Source organism: Eleutherodactylus coqui, chromosome 6, assembly GCF_035609145.1.
Source record: "Eleutherodactylus coqui strain aEleCoq1 chromosome 6, aEleCoq1.hap1, whole genome shotgun sequence".
NCBI classification, from domain to species: Eukaryota; Metazoa; Chordata; class Amphibia; order Anura; family Eleutherodactylidae; genus Eleutherodactylus; species Eleutherodactylus coqui.
Window position 1 is genome coordinate 235,645,191 of NC_089842.1, and position 22,008 is coordinate 235,667,198.

The 22,008-nt window shown below is 39.2% G+C and overlaps 1 protein-coding gene and 1 long non-coding RNA gene across 2 annotated transcripts in view; both read left to right on the forward strand.

Moving 5' to 3' along the window:
* Positions 1-19,534, forward strand: part of LOC136631638 (uncharacterized) — a 29,132-nt gene extending 9,598 nt beyond the window's left edge. The window contains exons 3-4 of the long non-coding RNA XR_010793076.1: positions 15,627-15,652; positions 18,353-19,534. This is a non-coding gene — a long non-coding RNA (uncharacterized lncRNA). The remainder of the gene's footprint in view (positions 1-15,626; positions 15,653-18,352) is intronic.
* Positions 1-22,008, forward strand: part of LOC136633421 (death-associated protein kinase 2-like) — a 704,757-nt gene that overhangs the window by 441,600 nt on the left and 241,149 nt on the right. The window lies entirely within an intron of this gene.

Genomic DNA, 22,008 nt, shown 5'->3' on the forward strand with positions numbered 1-22,008 from the left:
GACTTCCTGATGTCCAAAATGGGGGAATGATAAGGGCCAATAGGGGCTGTAAAGAAATTAATAAATGTCGCTTATCAAAGTACCGTATATATGCTTATCAATCTATTTTAGCAAAAAGAATATTTTAGCAATATATTGTATGTGTAACAGAAGTCATGACTGTTTTTAAGGAAGTACGTCTGATCTAAGTGGAATCAGGAAGTTCTAAGGCCAGATGTCTCGGAAGACATAGCCTAACCGCAAAGAAGTTGCTAGCTCTTACATGTGAAATCAGCTATTTCTTAATGTCATATATCAAGCCTAAATGTCAAAGTTTATTTAATGATTAGGTCATAAGTTTATTGTAAGATGTATGGAAATCATGAGGTTATTCCTTATATTACCAGAGGTCGCATCCCTGCGTGGGCGATCTTCTATATAAACTGAGACTATGCCAATAAACACTCAGAGTTCATTACTTCATCATATACCGTGTGTATGGTCAGTACTTAGACTCTCAAAGGAGCGCTCCTCCTGCTTAGGTCAATTCGGAACCGACAACATAACTGACCAGTCTGTTTGAACAAATTAACCCTCGACAAAATCAACTGTGGGAGCAATAATTAGAAAATGGAAGAGATATGAGACCACTGATAATCTCCCTCGATCTGGGGCTGCACGCAAGATCTCACCCCGTGGGGTCAAAATGATCACAAGAGCGGTGAGCAAAAATCCAAGAACCACACGGGGAAACCTAGTGAATGACCTGCAGAGAGCTGGGACCAACGTAACGAAGGCTACCATCAGTAACACACTACGCCGCCAGGGACTCAGATCCTGCAGAGAGCGGGACCAACGTAACAAAGGCTACCATCAGTAACACACTACGCCGCCAGGGACTCAGATCCTGCAGTGAGAAAACACATCCAGAAATCACATTGTCTGATTTTTAATGAATTTATTTGCAAATTATGGTGGAAAATAAGTATTTGGTCAATAATAGAGATGAACGAGTATACTCGCTAAAGGAAATTGCTTGAGCAAGCATTGCCTTTAGCGAGTATCTCCCCCGCTCGAGACTGAAGGTTCGGGTGCCAGCGCGGGGGAGCGGTGAGTAGCGGCTGTCAGCAGGAGGGAGCGGGGGGGGGAGAGAGGGAGGGAGAGATCTCCCCTCTGTTCCGCCCCACTCTCCCCCGCAGCTCCGTGCCCACTGCCGGCACCCGAACCTTCAGTCTCGAGCGGGGGAGGTACTCGCTAAAGGCAATGCTCGCTCATCTATAGTCAATAACAAAAGTTCATCTCAATACTTTGTTATAAATCCTTTATTGGCAATGACAGAGGTCAAACGTTTTCTGTAAGTCCTCACAAGGTTGGCACACACTGTTGCTGGTATGATGGCCCATTCCTCCATGTAGATCTCCTCAAGAGCAGTGATGTTTTGGGGCTGTCGCTGGGCAACACAGAGTTTCAACTCTCTCCAAAGGTTTTCTATAGGGTTGAGATCTGGAGACTGGCTAGGCCACTCCAGGACCTTGAAATGCTTCTTACGAAGCCATTCCTTTGTTGCCCTGGAGGTGTGCTTGGGATCATTGTCATGCTGAAAGACCCAGCCACGTTTCATCTTCAGTGCCCTTGCTGATGGAAGGAGGTTTGCACTCAAAATCTCACGATACATGGCCCCATTCATTCTTTCATGTGTACGAATCAGTCGCCCTGGTCCCTTTGCAGAGAAACAGCCCCAAAGCTTAATGTTGCCACCCCCATGCTTCACAGTAGGTATGGTGCTCTTTGGATGCAACTCAGCATTCTTTCTCCTCCAAACACAATGAGTTGTGTTTCTGCCAAACAGTTCTACTTTGGTTTCATCTGACCATATGACATTCTCCCAATACTCTTCTAGATCATCCAAATGCAGTCTCTAGCAAACTTCAGTCGGCCCTGGACATGTACTGGCTTAAGTAGGGGGCCACGTCTGGCACTGCAGGATCTGAGTCCCTGGCGGCGTAGTGTGTTACTGATGGTAGCCTTTGTTACGTTGGTCCCAGCTCTCTGCAGGTCATTCACTAGGTTTCCCCGTGTGGTTCTTGGATTTTTGCTCACCGCTCTTGTGATCATTTTGACCCCACGTGGTGAGCTCTTGCGTGGAGCCCCAGATCGAGGAGATTATCAGTGGTCTCATATCTCTTCCATTTTCTAATTATTGCTCCCACAGTTGATTTCTTCACACCAAGCTGCTTGCCTGCTGCAGATTCAGTCTTCCCAGTCTGCTGCAGGGCTCCAATTTTGTTTCTGGTGTCCTTCGACAGCTCTTTGGTCTTCACCGTAGTGGAGTTTGGAGTGTGACTGCTTGAGGTTGTGGACAGGTGTCTTTTATACTGATAACAAGCTCAAACAGGTGCCATTACTACAGGTAACGAGTGGAGGACAGAGGAGCCTCTTAAAGAAGAAGTTACAGGTCTGTGAGACCCAGAAATCTTGCTTGTTTGTTGGTGACCAAATACTTATTTTCCACCATAATTTGCAAATAACTTTGTTAAAAACAAGACAATGTGATTTTCTGGATGTGTTTCCTCATGTTGTCTCTCATAGTTGAGGTCTACCTATGATGTCAATTACAGGCCTCTCTCATCTTTTTAAGTGGGAGAACTTGTACAATTGGTATCTGACTAAATACTTTTTTCCCCCCACTGTATATATGTGTGTGTGTGTGTGTATATATATATATATATATATATATATATATATATATCTACTCTGTAAGTCTGACAAAGTGGAGAGCAGTTACAAAGAGCATCCATCATTCTGGAGGACTGTCCTGTATTACATGGACAACCGACTGATGTGAATGGGTGCTGTGGGATGCTTCATTTCCCCTGCGGAGGTACTTCAAAGAAATTGAACACTTAAGTTGCTCTCACACTAGTGTTTTCCAGCACGTACCGTGCGCATATCTGCAGCATGGGGGGCATGCAGCAGGATGCGGTACATTGTGCACTGCTATGTGCCAATAAATCCACATATTCGATCTTGGCACATAATACACGCCAAGACAGAGCAAGTTGTGTTTTTTTGTGTGCGCAACTCTGCCAGTAATGTACAGTTAGTTACCGCGTATTACATGTGCAAAACCCGGGCATGTGATACGTGGTAAAAAACTCTTGTATGAGAGCGGCCTTACTGCTAGGTTTACCTAAAAATCACAGCTGATCGCTGGGGATGTCATTATTTTATTGTCAAGACACCCTAAAAAGTAGGGATCGTCCAAAGTGAAGAGCTCTGTTAAAACGGTTTTCAGAACTAAACTACCGATGACCATTAGTAGGTCATTAATATCAGATGAGCCGACTCCTGGCACCTCAGCCAATCAGCTATTTTAAGGGGCTGCAGCAGTCCTGTCTCTTCTCTGGCCTGTAACTTCAAAACTATTGGTCACAGCAGCTTTCTGCCATACCAGGTACCGCCACTATGCAATGTCCGGCACTGTGCCTGGTGTACAATGAAGAGTCTGCAACATCTGTCTGAATGCCCCAGCCTCTTCAAACAGTTGATCAGTAGTGTTCACGAGCCCCCCTCACCACTTTATAGTGTTTGCTGTCTGCCCTGTATTATTTGGCCACCCAGTGGTGCTATCAGCTCAAGCTTCCTGTTACCGCCACTCAGTCACATGACCTGGCAGGATCAGAGCCCTACTCCTCCTCTATGTCGGAGTACTGGAGACACAGAGGAGGAGTCAGGGCTCTCATGCTGACGGATTATGTGTTTGAGCTGATAGCACCACTAGCTTGCTAGAGGCGCTATATTAGGGTAAAGGGCCATCCTTGTGGGTACTGTTACTAAAGGGCCATAATTTGGGGATATTATCACTACGTGGTGGCACTATTATTATTATACGGATTGTCCACATTCCAGTGTGTGAAAGTATTAAATAGAAGGGAAGCTACATTCTTAGGGTGGAGGAGACGTTTTTGGCTGCCATTCTGAACTCCGCCATATTGAATTCAGCTCAGATTTTTCAAATAAAAAGGTTGTGTGATATATCAATTTTGGTTAGAATTTACTCAGAAATGAACTGGAAATGTCAATTTTGCCCAACCAAAATGTCTCCTTCACCGAAGTGAACAGCCTGTTGAGTCTTCCCTGTAGCACATATCTTGTATCTGGCTTCCTTTTCTGTGAGTTGTGACTGTATACTGGTATAATAAAGTTTGAATGTATACTGGTATGTGCTAGTGTGACTATATACCAGTATATTCTGGTGTGACTGTATACTGGTATATGCTAGTGTGACTGTATACTGATATATTCTAGTGTTACTGTATACCAGTATATTCTAGTGTTACTGTATACTGGTAAATGATGGTGCTACTGTATACCAGTCTAATAAAGTGTGACTGTATACTGGTATATTCTAGTGTGACTATATACTGGTATATTCTAGTGTGATTGTATACTGATATATTCTAGTGTGACTGTATACTGGTATATTCTAGTGTGACTATATACTGGTATATTCTAGTGTGATTGTATACTGATATATTCTAGTGTGACTGTATACTGGTATATTCTAGTGTGACTGTATACCGGTATGTGCTGGTGTGACTGTATACCAGTCTAATAAAGTGTGACTGTATACTAGTATATTCTAGTGTGACTGTATACTGGTATATTCTAGTGTGACTGTATACTGGTATATTCTAGAGTGATTGTATACTGATATATTCTAGTGTGACTGTATACTGGTATATTCTAGTGTGACTGCATACTGGTATATTCTAGTGTGACTGTATACAGGTATATTCTAGTGTGACTGTATACAGGTATATTCTAGTGTGACTGTATACCGGTATATTCTAGTGTGATTGTATACTGATATATTCTAGTGTGACTGTATACTGGTATATTCTAGTGAGACTGTATACTGGTATATTCTAGTGTGACTGTATACTGGTATATTCTAGTGTGACTATATACTGGTATATTCTAGTGTGATTGTATACTGATATATTCTAGTGTGACTGTATACAGGTATATTCTAGTGTGACTGTATACTGATATATTCTAGTGTGACTGTATACTGATATATTCTGGTGTGACTGTATACTGGTATATTCTAGTGTGACTGTATACTGGTATATTCTAGTGTGACTGTATACTGGTATATTCTAGTGTGACTGTATACTGGTATATTCTAGTGTGACTATATACTGGTATATTCTAGTGTGATTGTATACTGATATATTCTAGTGTGACTGTATACAGGTATATTCTAGTGTGACTGTATACTGATATATTCTAGTGTGACTGTATACTGATATATTCTGGTGTGACTGTATACTGGTATATTCTAGTGTGACTGTATACTGGTATATTCTAGTGTGACTGTATACTGGTATATTCTAGTGTGACTGTATACTGGTATATTCTAGTGTGACTGTATACTGGTATATTCTAGTGTGACTATATACTGGTATATTCTAGTGTGATTGTATACTTGTATATTCTAGTGTGACTGTATACCGGTATATTCTAGTGTGACTGTATACTGGTATATTCTAGTGTGACTGTATACTGGTATATTCTAGTGTGACTATATACTGGTATATTCTAGTGTGATTGTATACTGATATATTCTAGTGTGACTGTATACCGGTATATTCTAGTGTGACTGTATACTGGTATATTCTAGTGTGACTGTATACTGGTATATTCTAGTGTGACTGTATACCGGTATATTCTAGTGTGACTGTATACCGGTATATTCTGGTGTGACTGTATACTGGTATATTCTAGTGTGACTGTATACTGGTATATTCTAGTGTGACTATATACTGGTATATTCTAGTGTGATTGTATACTGATATATTCTAGTGTGACTGTATACTGGTATATTCTAGTGTGACTGTATACTGGTATATTCTAGTGTGATTGTATACTGATATATTCTAGTGTGACCGTATACTGGTATATTCTAGTGTGACTGTATACTGGTATACTCTAGTGTGACTGTATACCGGTATATTCTGGTGTGACTGTATACTGGTATATTCTAGTGTGACTGTATACCGGTATATTCTAGTGTGATTGTATACTGATATATTCTAGTGTGACTGTATACTGGTATATTCTAGTGTGACTGTATACTGGTATATTCTAGTGTGACTGTATACTGGTATATTCTAGTGTGACTGTATACTGGTATATTCTAGAGTGATTGTATACTGATATATTCTAGTGTGACTGTATACTGGTATATTCTAGTGTGACTGCATACTGGTATATTCTAGTGTGACTGTATACAGGTATATTCTAGTGTGACTGTATACAGGTATATTCTAGTGTGACTGTATACCGGTATATTCTAGTGTGATTGTATACTGATATATTCTAGTGTGACTGTATACTGGTATATTCTAGTGAGACTGTATACTGCTATATTCTAGTGTGACTGTATACTGGTATATTCTAGTGTGACTATATACTGGTATATTCTAGTGTGATTGTATACTGATATATTCTAGTGTGACTGTATACAGGTATATTCTAGTGTGACTGTATACTGATATATTCTAGTGTGACAGTATACTGGTATATTCTAGTGTGACTGTGTACTGGTATATTCTGGTGTGACTGTATACTGGTATATTCTAGTGTGACTGTATACTGATATATTCTGGTGTGACTGTATACTGGTATATTCTAGTGTGACTGTATACTGGTATATTCTAGTGTGACTGTATACTGGTATATTCTAGTGTGACTGTATACTGGTATATTCTAGTGTGACTATATACTGGTATATTCTAGTGTGATTGTATACTGATATATTCTAGTGTGACTGTATACAGGTATATTCTAGTGTGACTGTATACTGATATATTCTAGTGTGACTGTATACTGATATATTCTGGTGTGACTGTATACTGGTATATTCTAGTGTGACTGTATACTGGTATATTCTAGTGTGACTGTATACTGGTATATTCTAGTGTGACTGTATACTGGTATATTCTAGTGTGACTATATACTGGTATATTCTAGTGTGATTGTATACTTGTATATTCTAGTGTGACTGTATACCGGTATATTCTAGTGTGACTGTATACTGGTATATTCTAGTGTGACTGTATACTGGTATATTCTAGTGTGACTATATACTGGTATATTCTAGTGTGATTGTATACTGATATATTCTAGTGTGACTGTATACCGGTATATTCTAGTGTGACTGTATACTGGTATATTCTAGTGTGACTGTATACTGGTATATTCTAGTGTGACTGTATACCGGTATATTCTAGTGTGACTGTATACCGGTATATTCTGGTGTGACTGTATACTGGTATATTCTAGTGTGACTGTATACTGGTATATTCTAGTGTGACTATATACTGGTATATTCTAGTGTGATTGTATACTGATATATTCTAGTGTGACTGTATACTGGTATATTCTAGTGTGACTGTATACTGGTATATTCTAGTGTGATTGTATACTGATATATTCTAGTGTGACCGTATACTGGTATATTCTAGTGTGACTGTATACTGGTATACTCTAGTGTGACTGTATACCGGTATATTCTGGTGTGACTGTATACTGGTATATTCTAGTGTGACTGTATACCGGTATATTCTAGTGTGATTGTATACTGATATATTCTAGTGTGACTGTATACTGGTATATTCTAGTGTGACTGTATACTGGTATATTCTAGTGTGACTGTATACTGGTATATTCTAGTGTGACTGTATACTGGTATATTCTAGTGTGACTATATACTGGTATATTCTAGTGTGACAGTATACTGGTATATTCTGGTGTGACTGTATACTGGTATATTCTAGTGTGACTATATACTGGTATATTCTAGTGTGATTGTATACTGATATATTCTAGTGTGACTATATACTGGTATATTCTAGTGTGACAGTATACTGGTATATTCTGGTGTGACTGTATACTGGTATATTCTAGTGTGACTATATACTGGTATATTCTAGTGTGACTATATACCGGTATATTCTAGTGTGACTGTATACTGGTATATTCTAGTGTGACTATATACTGGTATATTCTAGTGTGACAGTATACTGGTATATTCTGGTGTGACTGTATACTGGTATATTCTAGTGTGACTGTATACTGGTATATTCTAGTGTGACTGTATACTGGTATATTCTAGTGTGACTGTATACTGGTATATTCTAGTGTGACTGTATACTGGTATGCTCTAGTGTGACTGTATACTGGTATATTCTAGTGTGACTGTATACTGTATATTCTAGTGTGACTGTATACAGGTATATTCTAGTGTGACTGTATACAGGTATATTCTAGTGTGACTGTATACTGGTATATTCTAGTGTGACTGTATACCGGTATATTCTAGTGTGACTGTATACTGGTATATTCTAGTGTGACTGTATACTGGTATATTCTAGTGTGACTGTATACTGGTATATTCTGGTGTGACTGTATACTGGTATATTCTGGTGTGACTGTATACTGATATATTCTAGTGTGACTGTATACTGGTATATTCTAGTGTGACTGTATACTGGTATATTCTAGTGTGATTGTATACTGATATATTCTAGTGTGACTGTATACTGGTATATTCTAGTGTGACTGTATACTGGTATATTCTAGTGTGACTGTATACTGGTATATTCTGGTGTGACTGTATACTGGTATATTCTAGTGTGACTGTATACCGGTATATTCTAGTGTGACTGTATACTGGTATATTCTAGTGTGACTGTATACTGGTATATTCTAGTGTGACTGTATACTGGTATATTCTAGTGTGACTGTATACTGGTATATTCTAGTGTGACTATATACTGGTATATTCTAGTGTGATTGTATACTGATATATTCTAGTGTGACTGTATACAGGTATATTCTAGTGTGACTGTATACTGGTATATTCTAGTGTGACTGTATACTGGTATATTCTAGTGTGACTGTATACAGGTATATTCTAGTGTGACTGTATACAGGTATATTCTAGTGTGACTGTATACAGGTATATTCTAGTGTGACTGTATACTGGTATATTCTAGTGTGACTGTATACCGGTATATTCTAGTGTGATTGTATACTGATATATTCTAGTGTGACTGTATACTGATATATTCTGGTGTGACTGTATACTGGTATATTCTAGTGTGACTGTATACTGGTATATTCTAGTGTGACTATATACTGGTATATTCTAGTGTGATTGTATACTGATATATTCTAGTGTGACTGTATACCGGTATATTCTAGTGTGATTGTATACTGATATATTCTAGTGTGACTGTATACTGGTATATTCTAGTGTGACTGTATACTGGTATATTCTAGTGTGACTGTATACTGGTATATTCTAGTGTGACTGTATACTGGTATATTCTGGTGTGACTGTATACTGGTATATTCTAGTGTGACTGTATACTGGTATATTCTAGTGTGACTGTATACTGGTATATTCTGGTGTGACTGTATACTGGTATATTCTAGTGTGATTGTATACTGATATATTCTAGTGTGACTGTATACTGGTATATTCTAGTGTGACTATATACTGGTATATTCTAGTGTGATTGTATACTGATATATTCTAGTGTGACTGTATACTGGTATATTCTAGTGTGACTATATACTGGTATATTCTAGTGTGACAGTATACTGGTATATTCTGGTGTGACTGTATACTGGTATATTCTAGTGTGACTGTATACTGGTATATTCTAGTGTGACTGTATACTGGTATATTCTAGTGTGATTGTATACTGATATATTCTAGTGTGACCGTATACTGGTATATTCTAGTGTGATTGTATACTGATATATTCTAGTGTGACTGTATACTGGTATATTCTAGTGTGACTATATACTGGTATATTCTAGTGTGATTGTATACTGATATATTCTAGTGTGACTGTATACTGGTATATTCTAGTGTGACTATATACTGGTATATTCTAGTGTGACAGTATACTGGTATTTTCTGGTGTGACTGTATACTGGTATATTCTAGTGTGACTGTATACTGGTATATTCTAGTGTGACTGTATACTGGTATATTCTAGTGTGACTGTATACTGGTATGCTCTAGTGTGACTGTATACTGGTATATTCTAGTGTGACTGTATACTGTATATTCTAGTGTGACTGTATACAGGTATATTCTAGTGTGACTGTATACAGGTATATTCTAGTGTGACTGTATACTGGTATATTCTAGTGTGACTGTATACCGGTATATTCTAGTGTGACTGTATACTGGTATATTCTAGTGTGACTGTATACTGGTATATTCTAGTGTGACTGTATACTGGTATATTCTGGTGTGACTGTATACTGGTATATTCTGGTGTGACTGTATACTGATATATTCTAGTGTGACTGTATACTGGTATATTCTAGTGTGACAGTATACTGGTATATTCTAGTGTGACTGTATACTGGTATATTCTAGTGTGACTGTATACTGGTATATTCTAGTGTGACTGTATACTGGTATATTCTAGTGTGACTGTATACTGGTATATTCTAGTGTGACTATATACTGGTATATTCTAGTGTGATTGTATACTGATATATTCTAGTGTGACTGTATACTGGTATATTCTAGTGTGACTGTATACTGGTATATTCTAGTGTGACTGTATACCGGTATATTCTAGTGTGATTGTATACTGATATATTCTAGTGTGACTGTATACTGATATATTCTGGTGTGACTGTATACTGGTATATTCTAGTGTGACTGTATACTGGTATATTCTAGTGTGACTATATACTGGTATATTCTAGTGTGATTGTATACTGATATATTCTAGTGTGACTGTATACCGGTATATTCTAGTGTGATTGTATACTGATATATTCTAGTGTGACTGTATACTGGTATATTCTAGTGTGACTGTATACTGGTATATTCTAGTGTGACTGTATACTGGTATATTCTAGTGTGACTATATACTGGTATATTCTAGTGTGACTGTATACTGGTATATTCTAGTGTGACTATATACTGGTATATTCTAGTGTGATTGTATACTGATATATTCTAGTGTGACTGTATACTGGTATATTCTAGTGTGACTATATACTGGTATATTCTAGTGTGATTGTATACTGATATATTCTAGTGTGACTGTATACTGGTATATTCTAGTGTGACTATATACTGGTATATTCTAGTGTGACAGTATACTGGTATATTCTGGTGTGACTGTATACTGGTATATTCTAGTGTGACTGTATACTGGTATATTCTAGTGTGACTGTATACTGGTATATTCTAGTGAGACTGTATACTGGTATATTCTAGTGTTACTGTATACCAGTATATTCTAGTGTGACTGTATACTGGTATATTCTAGTATGACTGTATACTCATATATTCTAGTGTGACTATATACTGGTATATTTTAGTGTGTCTGTATTCCTGGTATATTCTAGTGTGACTGTATACCGGTATATTCTAGTGTGACTGTATACTGGTATATTCTAGTGTGACTATATACTGGTATATTCTAGTGTGACTGTATACTGTATATTCTAGTGTGACCGTATACTGGTATATTCTAGTGTGATTGTATACTGATATATTCTAGTGTGACTGTATACTGGTATATTCTAGTGTGACTGTATACTGGTATATTCTAGTGTGACTGTATACTGGTATATTCTAGTGTGATTGTATACTGATATATTCTAGTGTGACTGTATACTGGTATATTCTAGTGAGACTGTATACTGGTATATTCTGGTGTGACTGTATACTGGTATATTCTAGTGACTGTATACTGGTATACTCTAGTGTGACTGTATACCGGTATATTCTAGTGTGATTGTATACTTATATATTCTAGTGTGACTGTATACTGGTATATTCTAGTGTGACTGTATACTGGTATATTCTAGTGTGACTGTATACTGGTATATTCTAGTGTGACTGTATACTGGTATATTCTAGTGTGACTATATACTGGTATATTCTAGTGTGACAGTATACTGGTATATTCTGGTGTGACCGTATACTGGTATATTCTAGTGTGACTATATACTGGTATATTCTAGTGTGATTGTATACTGATATATTCTAGTGTGACTGTATACTGGTATATTCTAGTGTGACTATATACTGGTATATTCTAGTGTGATTGTATACTGATATATTCTAGTGTGACTGTATACTGGTATATTCTAGTGTGACTATATACTGGTATATTCTAGTGTGACAGTATACTGGTATATTCTGGTGTGACTGTATACTGGTATATTCTAGTGTGACTGTATACTGGTATATTCTAGTGTGACTGTATACTGGTATATTCTAGTGTGACTGTATACTGGTATGCTCTAGTGTGACTGTATACTGGTATATTCTAGTGTGACTGTATACTGTATATTCTAGTGTGACTGTATACAGGTATATTCTAGTGTGACTGTATACAGGTATATTCTAGTGTGACTGTATACTGGTATATTCTAGTGTGACTGTATACCGGTATATTCTAGTGTGACTGTATACTGGTATATTCTAGTGTGACTGTATACTGGTATATTCTAGTGTGACTGTATACTGGTATATTCTGGTGTGACTGTATACTGGTATATTCTGGTGTGACTGTATACTGGTATATTCTAGTGTGACTGTATACTGGTATATTCTAGTGTGACTGTATACTGGTATATTCTAGTGTGATTGTATACTGATATATTCTAGTGTGACTGTATACTGGTATATTCTAGTGTGACTGTATACTGGTATATTCTAGTGTGACAGTATACTGGTATATTCTGGTGTGACTGTATACTGGTATATTCTAGTGTGACTGTATACTGGTATATTCTAGTGTGACTGTATACTGGTATATTCTAGTGTGACTGTATACTGGTATATTCTAGTGTGACTGTATACTGGTATATTCTAGTGTGACTATATACTGGTATATTCTAGTGTGATTGTATACTGATATATTCTAGTGTGACTGTATACTGATATATTCTGGTGTGACTGTATACTGGTATATTCTAGTGTGACTGTATACTGGTATACTCTAGTGTGACTATATACTGGTATATTCTAGTGTGACTGTATACTGATATATTCTAGTGTGACTGTATACCGGTATATTCTAGTGTGATTGTATACTGATATATTCTAGTGTGACTGTATACTGGTATATTCTAGTGTGACTGTATACTGGTATATTCTAGTGTGACTGTATACTGGTATATTCTAGTGTGACTATATACTGGTATATTCTAGTGTGACAGTATACTGGTATATTCTGGTGTGACTGTATACTGGTATATTCTAGTGTGACTATATACTGGTATATTCTAGTGTGATTGTATACTGATATATTCTAGTGTGACTGTATACTGGTATATTCTAGTGTGACTGTATACCGGTATATTCTAGTGTGACTGTATACCGGTATATTCTAGTGTGACTATATACTGGTATATTCTAGTGTGACAGTATACTGGTATATTCTGGTGTGACTGTATACTGGTATATTCTAGTGTGACTGTATACTGGTATATTCTAGTGTGACTGTATACTGGTATATTCTAGTGTGACTGTATACAGGTATACTCTAGTGTGACTGTATACTGGTATATTCTAGTGTGATTGTATACTGATATATTCTAGTGTGACTGTATACTGGTATATTCTAGTGTTACTGTATACCAGTATATTCTAGTGTGACTGTATACTGGTATATTCTAGTATGACTGTATACTCATATATTCTAGTGTGACTATATACTGGTATATTTTAGTGTGTCTGTATTCCTGGTATATTCTAGTGTGACTGTATACCGGTATATTCTAGTGTGACTGTATACTGGTATATTCTAGTGTGACTGTATACTGGTATATTCTAGTGTGACTGTATACTGGTATATTCTAGTGTTACTGTATACCAGTATATTCTAGTGTGACTGTATACTGGTATATTCTAGTATGACTGTATAGTCATATATTCTAGTGTGACTATATACTGGTATATTCTAGTGTGACTGTATACCGGTATATTCTAGTGTGACTGTATACTGGTATATTCTGGTGTGACTATATACTGGTATATTCTAGTGTGACTGTATACTGTATATTCTAGTGTGACTGTATACTGGTATATTCTAGTGTGACTGTATACTGGTATATTCTAGTGTGACCGTATACAGGTATATTCTAGTGTGACTGTATACTGGTATATTCTAGTGTGACTGTATACTGTATATTCTAGTGTGACTGTATACTGGTATATTCTAGTGTGACTGTATACCGGTATATTCTAGTGTGACCGTATACTGGTATATTCTAGTGTGATTGTATACTGATATATTCTAGTGTGACTGTATACTGGTATATTCTAGTGTGATTGTATACTGATATATTCTAGTATGACTGTATACTGGTATATTCTAGTGTGACTGTATACTGGTATATTCTAGTGTGACTGTATACTGGTATATTCTAGTGTGATTGTATACTGATATATTCTAGTGTGACTGTATACTGGTATATTCTAGTGAGACTGTATACTGGTATATTCTGGTGTGACTGTATACTGGTATATTCTAGTGACTGTATACTGGTATACTCTAGTGTGACTGTATACTGGTATATTCTAGTGTGACTGTATACTGGTATATTCTAGTGTGACTGTATACTGGTATATTCTAGTGTGATTGTATACTGATATATTCTAGTGTTACTGTATACTGGTAAATGCTGGTGCTACTGTATACCAGTCTAATAAAGTGTGACTGTATACTAGTATATTCTAGTGTGACTGTATACCGGTATATTCTGGTGTGACTGTATACCGGTATATTCCGGTGTGACTGTATACTGGTATATTCTAGTGTGACTGTATACTGGTATATTCCGGTGTGACTGTGTATTAGTGCATTCTAGTTTCATTGTATACTAGCAAATTGTAGTGTAATTGTATTTGATTGTACCAGTATGCGGTCACACCAGAATATACCAGTATACAGTCACTAGAATATACTAGTAGATGGTCACATTGGAATATACTAGTATACAGTCACTAGAATATACCAGTATATAGTCACACCAGAATATACCAGTATACAGTCACACTAGAATATACCAGTATACAGTCACACTAGAATATATCAGTATACAATCACACTAGAATATACCAGTATATAGTCACACTAGAATATACCAGTATACAGTCACACTAGAATATACCGGTATATAGTCACACTAGAATATACCAGTATATAGTCACACCAGAATATACCAGTATACAGTCACACTAGAATATACCGGTTTGGAGTCACACCAGAATATACCGGTATACAGTCACACTAGAATATACTGGTATACAGTAACACTAGAATATACCAGTATACGGTCACACTAGAATATACCAGTATACAGTCACTAGAATATACTAGTAGATGTCACATTGGAATATACTAGTATACAGTCACTAGAATATACCAGTATACAGACACACCAGAATATACCAGTATACAGTCACACTAGAATATACCGGTATACAGTCACACTAGAATATACCAGTATACAGTGTATATAGATTTTTTATACACTCTTTGGACATAGAATTGTCTCATATTATGCCATTCTAATTCCAGCTTTGTCGCCGAAAGTCGCTGAGACGGTGAGTATGACATAAGAATGTATTTTTCCCTCTCCGGCTGTGATATATGGGATGAGCGCTGTATATATGGGAGGTCTGGGGCAGCACAAGCCAACTCTATAAATGGTAAGGATACTATTGTATCCACCCCCGATGAGCCCATATCTGTACGATTACCGGAGATTTAGAGGCGGCACAGGAAGCTCTCTGATTGTGTATTCTCAGCCGTTGGGTACAATGGACACAGGTACGTGTCTCACGGGTCAAATACGGGTTTTGCATAAATACTCTAATGGAGCCTGTATGACGATGTCTTAAAGGAGGCGCACAATCTTCATGCTGTTAGTCTCTCTTCACAGCTCGTTTAGCATAGACACCAGAGGTATCTTTAGGGTCCATTTATCCTTTCGGCCTCTGCTAGGTCAGTGTACCTTTTTTCCATTGGTATGTACTATTCTGTACACAGTAGAAAAAAGGGTATTCCACATTGTAAACTGTATCTACAATGACATCTATGGGAGACGTAGCCCATTATATGCCTATGTTATGGGATGCACCACGGCCGTCCATCAGAGGCATACATCGGGAGATCCCTCACATGTAAACCCCTGACCTTGGGCTCTATGTATGATGGTACCTCCACCAGCTATAAGGCTCTATGCACCATCAGTGGTCACCTGCGGAGACGAAATGTTATAGGCGCAGTATGGGGTAAAGGTGGCCGCACATCTCTCTGCCAAAAGCAGTTTCTTCCATATTCCGCATGTGTGTTCTCAACTGGGAAAGGAAGCATATGTCACCAGATAGCGCTGGCGCTGTACAATTTTCATATTTTTGTATATCTTGCGTATTTTTAATGCTTCCATTGACATCTGGATTTCTCTAAAGCATTTGCCGCATAATAGGCTGATATATAAAATGAGAAGCTCGGATTGGGTGAAAACGTGTGTATCTGGGTAAGGAACTGGCTCAAAGATAGAAAGCAGAGGGTGGTAATTAATGGTTCATTCTAATTGGGCCACCGTCGCTAGTGGGGGTCACAGGGTTCAGTATTGGGCCCCATTCTGTTCAACATATTTATCAACGACCTGATAGAGGGGCTGCACAGCAAAATATCAATAATTGCAGATGATACAAAATAATACAATATAATTAATACAAAGGAGGACAAGGTACGGCTGCAAACGGACCGAGATAAGCCGGGGGCTTGGGCAGAAAAATGGCAAATGAAGTTCAATGTTGATAAATGTAAGGTTCTGCACATGGGGAGGAGGAACGGATGTCACAAATATACACTAAATGGGGCACTGCTAGGGAAAAGGGATATGGAAAAAGACATGGGGGTACGAGTGGACTGTAGACTCAACTGGAGTAACCAATGCCAGTCAGCTGCTGCAAAAGCTAATAAAGTCTAGGGGTGCATTAAAAGAGGTATAGGGGCGAGGGACGAGAACATTATCCTCCCACTATATAAGGCACTTGTCAGGCCTCACATGGAATACTGCGCACAGTTCTGGTCACCGGGGCTCAGGAAGGATGTTACAGTGCTGGAGGGGTACAAAGAAGGGCAACTAAACTAATACATGGAATGACGGGACTGGAATACCCAGAGAGGCACCAAAACTGGGATTATTCACCCCGGAAAAAAGACGGCTAAGGGGCGACCAAATAACTATGTATAAATACATGAGGGGACGATACAAGGATCTCTCCATGATCTGTTTATACCCAGGACTGCGACGGTAATGAGAGGGCATCCGATACGTCTAGAAGAAAGCAGGTTCCATCACCAACATAGAAGGGGGTTCTTTACTGTAAGAGCAGGGAGACTGTGGAACTATCTGCCTGAGGACGTGGTGATGGCAAAATCAATGGCGGAGTTTAAGAGGGGACTAGACGTCTTTTTGGAGGGCTACAACATTACAGGATATAGACATTAGATAACCAGTGGGGTTGTTGATCCGAGTCTTGGAGTCAGGTAGGAACTTTCAAATGTTGATCCAAAGATTATTACGACTACCATTATAGAGTCGGAAGAATTTTTTTCTCCAAAAAATGGGGTAAATTGGCTTCTGCCTCACTGGATTTTTTTTTGCCTTCCTCTGGATCAACAAGGGGGTGGGAACAGGCTGAACTGGATGGACATTTGTCTTTTTTTCAGCCTTGCCTACTGTTATTTTGTTTGTATGGGCAATCTTGGTCCGAAATATGTGTATGAAAAATACCCCAATGCAGGCCAATGGGGTTTAATCGGCGTGTATAAAATACATGTGTAATGCAGGACCAAAATACGCTCATGTTAGTGAACCCTTTCCTGACTTCTGCCGCCATTAGCGGAGCTGGGACTTCCCATGTATGCTTCATGTAGAAAAAGTTTAGAACCTTGTTAGGCAGTAGAGCAAAATGTGATTGTACTCCAGAAGAGAAACCCAGTAATCTTGTAGATATGATACCTTTTACAGGCTAACAAAAATACATGATGTTAATGCGAGCTTTCAAACCTACACAGGGTTCTTCCTCATTTAAGCCTAAGGAAGAACTTAGCGTAGGTTTGAAAGCTCGCATTAACATCATGTATTTTTGTGAGCCTTTAAAAGGTATCATCTCCACAGGATTACTTGGTTTCTCCTACAGAGTACAATCACATTTTGCATAATGCATACATTAGTGGTACATGTCTCTTAAGTGTTATATTTACTCTGTGTCCTCCTCACTCCACAGGTTATCTACTCTTCTGTCCGAAATAAGGATGATCTACAGGTCTGAACATCACTGTTTCTAGAATAAGCACATGTTAGCTTAGACCCAGGTTCCATGATGGACGAAGACACAAGAGTCTCACTGAAAAACTTGCATATTGTATTGTATACTAGACCCTTCTATATTGTATTGTATGTAGACCCTTCTGTATTGTACTATTCGGAAAAATCACAGGGGCAGAAGGGTCTAGTATAAACACAGAGAAGAAGCCCTTCACAGAATAGAACCCTAAAATATGACTTAATATCCTCCGTAGGTGCACTGCGGTCACCTTATTCAACCTACGAACAGCCTCTAGCTATACCCGTAGTACTCACAGTACTTTGGGGATTCCGAACCCCCATACTGTAGGTGTTTCTAACCACCGACATTGGGGTTAAACTTTGTATTTCCTGGTTTGGCAACTATATGCTACTTCTGGCACAACTGCCCTTATTAAGCAATACAACCGCCACACAGGAATACACAGTTCCCCCACCACACGCCAGACTGTGTGGTGTATAGACAGCGTAACAATAAGGCACCACCTGATGAAATTTCCAACTTGGGTGGTGCTATTTGAATATGAGGAGATGTTATTCTAACAAGACCAAGCTACAGAATACCCGCTATTGGGCATTTACTTCTTTTGGAAAAGTGTATATCTCAAGTCTCAACCTCAGTTATTAAAGACTGGTATCCACAACCACATATTCTACCATCATAGAACACACTTCTTGGGCAATCAGTGGCCCCGGCCCTGATGAACTGTCCCAAATGAGGGCAGGGAAACGCGTTGAGCACCTAGAACATCCAGTTGATTATAAGTGAGCATCTTGAGTACCTAGAACATCTAGTACGTTACAAGTGAACATTCAATACATTATAAGTGGAGCATCCAGTATACCATAAAGTGAAAAGAATACACTGCTGTCTATCATTACTTCGGAGTCTCACTTCATTATATTTAAGTCCCCGAGAATTTTGACCAGTGTGGACTACCACTACACTTGAATATCTTGATCCTAGTCCTCGAACAATTTCGAAGGATTAGAGACTAATAGCGGCCCTAATTCGAGGGTTGACGCTTCGACCGTGTTCTGTTGTCTTATGTTGTTTTGTCTGTCAATGTCTTTACACTAGCCCATGTTAATTAATTATGAATAAAGCTTATTATTTTTATCTATATCTGTGAAGGGCCCCATAAAAAGGGGTCACTACAACAGGTAGTGATCCCCCTCGGGGACAGACAGAGAGAGGACCAAGTGACAGAAGTAATTTTCTGAAAGATTCAGGACTCATAGTCCACCACAGTACCTAAATGCTGGATAAGGGACGGCTTGTGGGAGGTGACGAGCCATGGCTGGAGGAAAAATATAGCGGGCCCACCCATGGCACAAATGACCTCTCCAAGCATTAACAAGATTACCATACTGGGGAGACTCATAAATTATGATTTAAGATTAAAAGGGTTGTCCCGCGAAACAAAGTGGGGTTATACACTTCTGTATGGCCATATTAATGCACTTTGTAATGTACATTGTGCATTAATTATGAGCCATACAGAAGTTATTCCACTTACTTGTTCCGTTGCTAGCGTCCTCGTCTCCATGGTGCCGTCTAATTTTCAGCGTCTAATCGCCGGATTAGACGCGCTTGCGCAGTCCGGTCTTCTTCTTTTCTGAATGGGGCCGCTCGTGCCGGAGAGCGGCTCCTCGTAGCTCCGCCCCGTCACGTGCCGATTCCAGCCAATCAGGAGGCTGGAATCGGCAATGGACCGCACAGAAGACCTGCGGTCCACCGAGGGTGAAGATCCCGGCGGCCATCTTCACCAGGTAAGTAAGAAGTCACCGGAGGGCGGGGATTCAGGTAAGCACTATCCGGTTTTCTTTTTTAACCCCTGCATCGGGTTTGTCTCGCGCCGAACGGGGGGCTATTGAAAAAAAAAAAAAACCCGTTTCGGCGCGGGACAGCCCCTCTAAGTTAGCATACAATGAACTCTTGTTATCGTGTGTCTGGGAGGAGGATCAGTTGTGTATGTTTTAGATAAAGATTGCATACAAAGTATATTGCATCTGGGAGGCAGAATAGCTTTCATGATTATATAATAAAATGTAGCTGTATTACATTTGTACACAATCTGTTTGTTTTTCTGTCTCATAGCAGAATATGATGTTATTTTGTCACGAAGACTAGGAAATCAACATGTAGGCTTTTTAGGCTAAGATAGTATAAACATTTTACTTTTGGAACTAAGATAGAAGCTATTCAGACAAGTGAGGGGAAGCCCTACTCATCACTTCAATTCCTGGTGAATTTCTTTGTCTTTGTGCCATTTGAAAGTGGGCTTCTCCAGCTGCTGTTATACAAGTCAGATGATGCTACCTTTCAATGATGCGATTGTAATCTTTATATATAGATAATGATGTGATGTAACTTGCAATCTCTGTACTTTTTGATGTAAGTTGCAAACTTTATCATTTATTATATATTCAATTCACAAAAGAAGGACAATTATTCATCAATAAGCTCAATTATCACTTAAAGGGGTTGTCCCGCGGCAGCAAGTGGGTCTATACACTTCTGTATGGCCATATTAATGCACTTTGTAATGTACATTGTGCATTAATTATGAGCCATACAGAAGTTATAAGAAGTTTTTCACTTACCTGCTCCGTTGCTAGCGTCCTCGTTCCCATGGAGGCCGTCTAATTTTCGGCGTCTAATGGCCAAATTAGACGCGCTTGCGCAGTCCGGGTCTTCTTCTTTCCTCAATGGGGCCTCTCGTGCTGGATGCCGGCTCCGTGTAGCTCCGCCCCGTCACGTGTGCCGATTCCAGCCAATCAGGAGGCTGGAATCGGCAATGGACCGCACAGAAGACCTGCGGTCCACCGAGAGAGAAGATCCCGGCGGCCATCTTCAGCAGGTAAGTAAGAAGTCACTGGAGCGCGGGGATTCAGGTAAGCACTCTCCGGTGTTCTTTTTTAACCCCTGCATCGGGGTTGTCTCGCGCCGAACGGGGATGGGGGGGGGGGGGGGGGTTGAAAAAAAAAAAAAACGTTTCGGCGCGGGACAACCCCTTTAATTCAAATAAATTATTATTATAAAACCTTCCATATGAAGGGGCCTGGCCTGCTGATGTCCTGCTATATCTTCGCTCCTCTCAGGAGCCAGGCTCCTAGCGTGGGAGTCCCAAGATGGCACTGGAAGGGGAGTGTGGCACTTCACTAAGCAAGCAGAATGCAGGCATTAGCTCTCCCTGTTCCTTGAGCTCAGCTGACAGCTCCCTTCCACCGACCGCTGGTATGTGTGCAAAAAACACGAAGCACACCACCGGGAGCTCCATGTAACATCAACCAGAATCCATTAGTGCATCCCCGCTCTCTCCCATTCCTGCAGAGCTCTAATGGGAGAGAGCCAGGACCTCAGACCACATATCAGCTGCAACTAGCAGGGGAGTTAACCACTCACTGCTTAGAGCAGCCTATGACAAAGCAGCAGCCCCAGAACAGCAAAGCACTGCTACATCTTTTGTTACCCGCCATAGCACAGACCCTGCTCTGGATGATGGCTGGGATTGGAAAGCCCATATAAGGGTGCTACCTACTAAAACAGAGATCAACGGTCTCCTTCAGAGG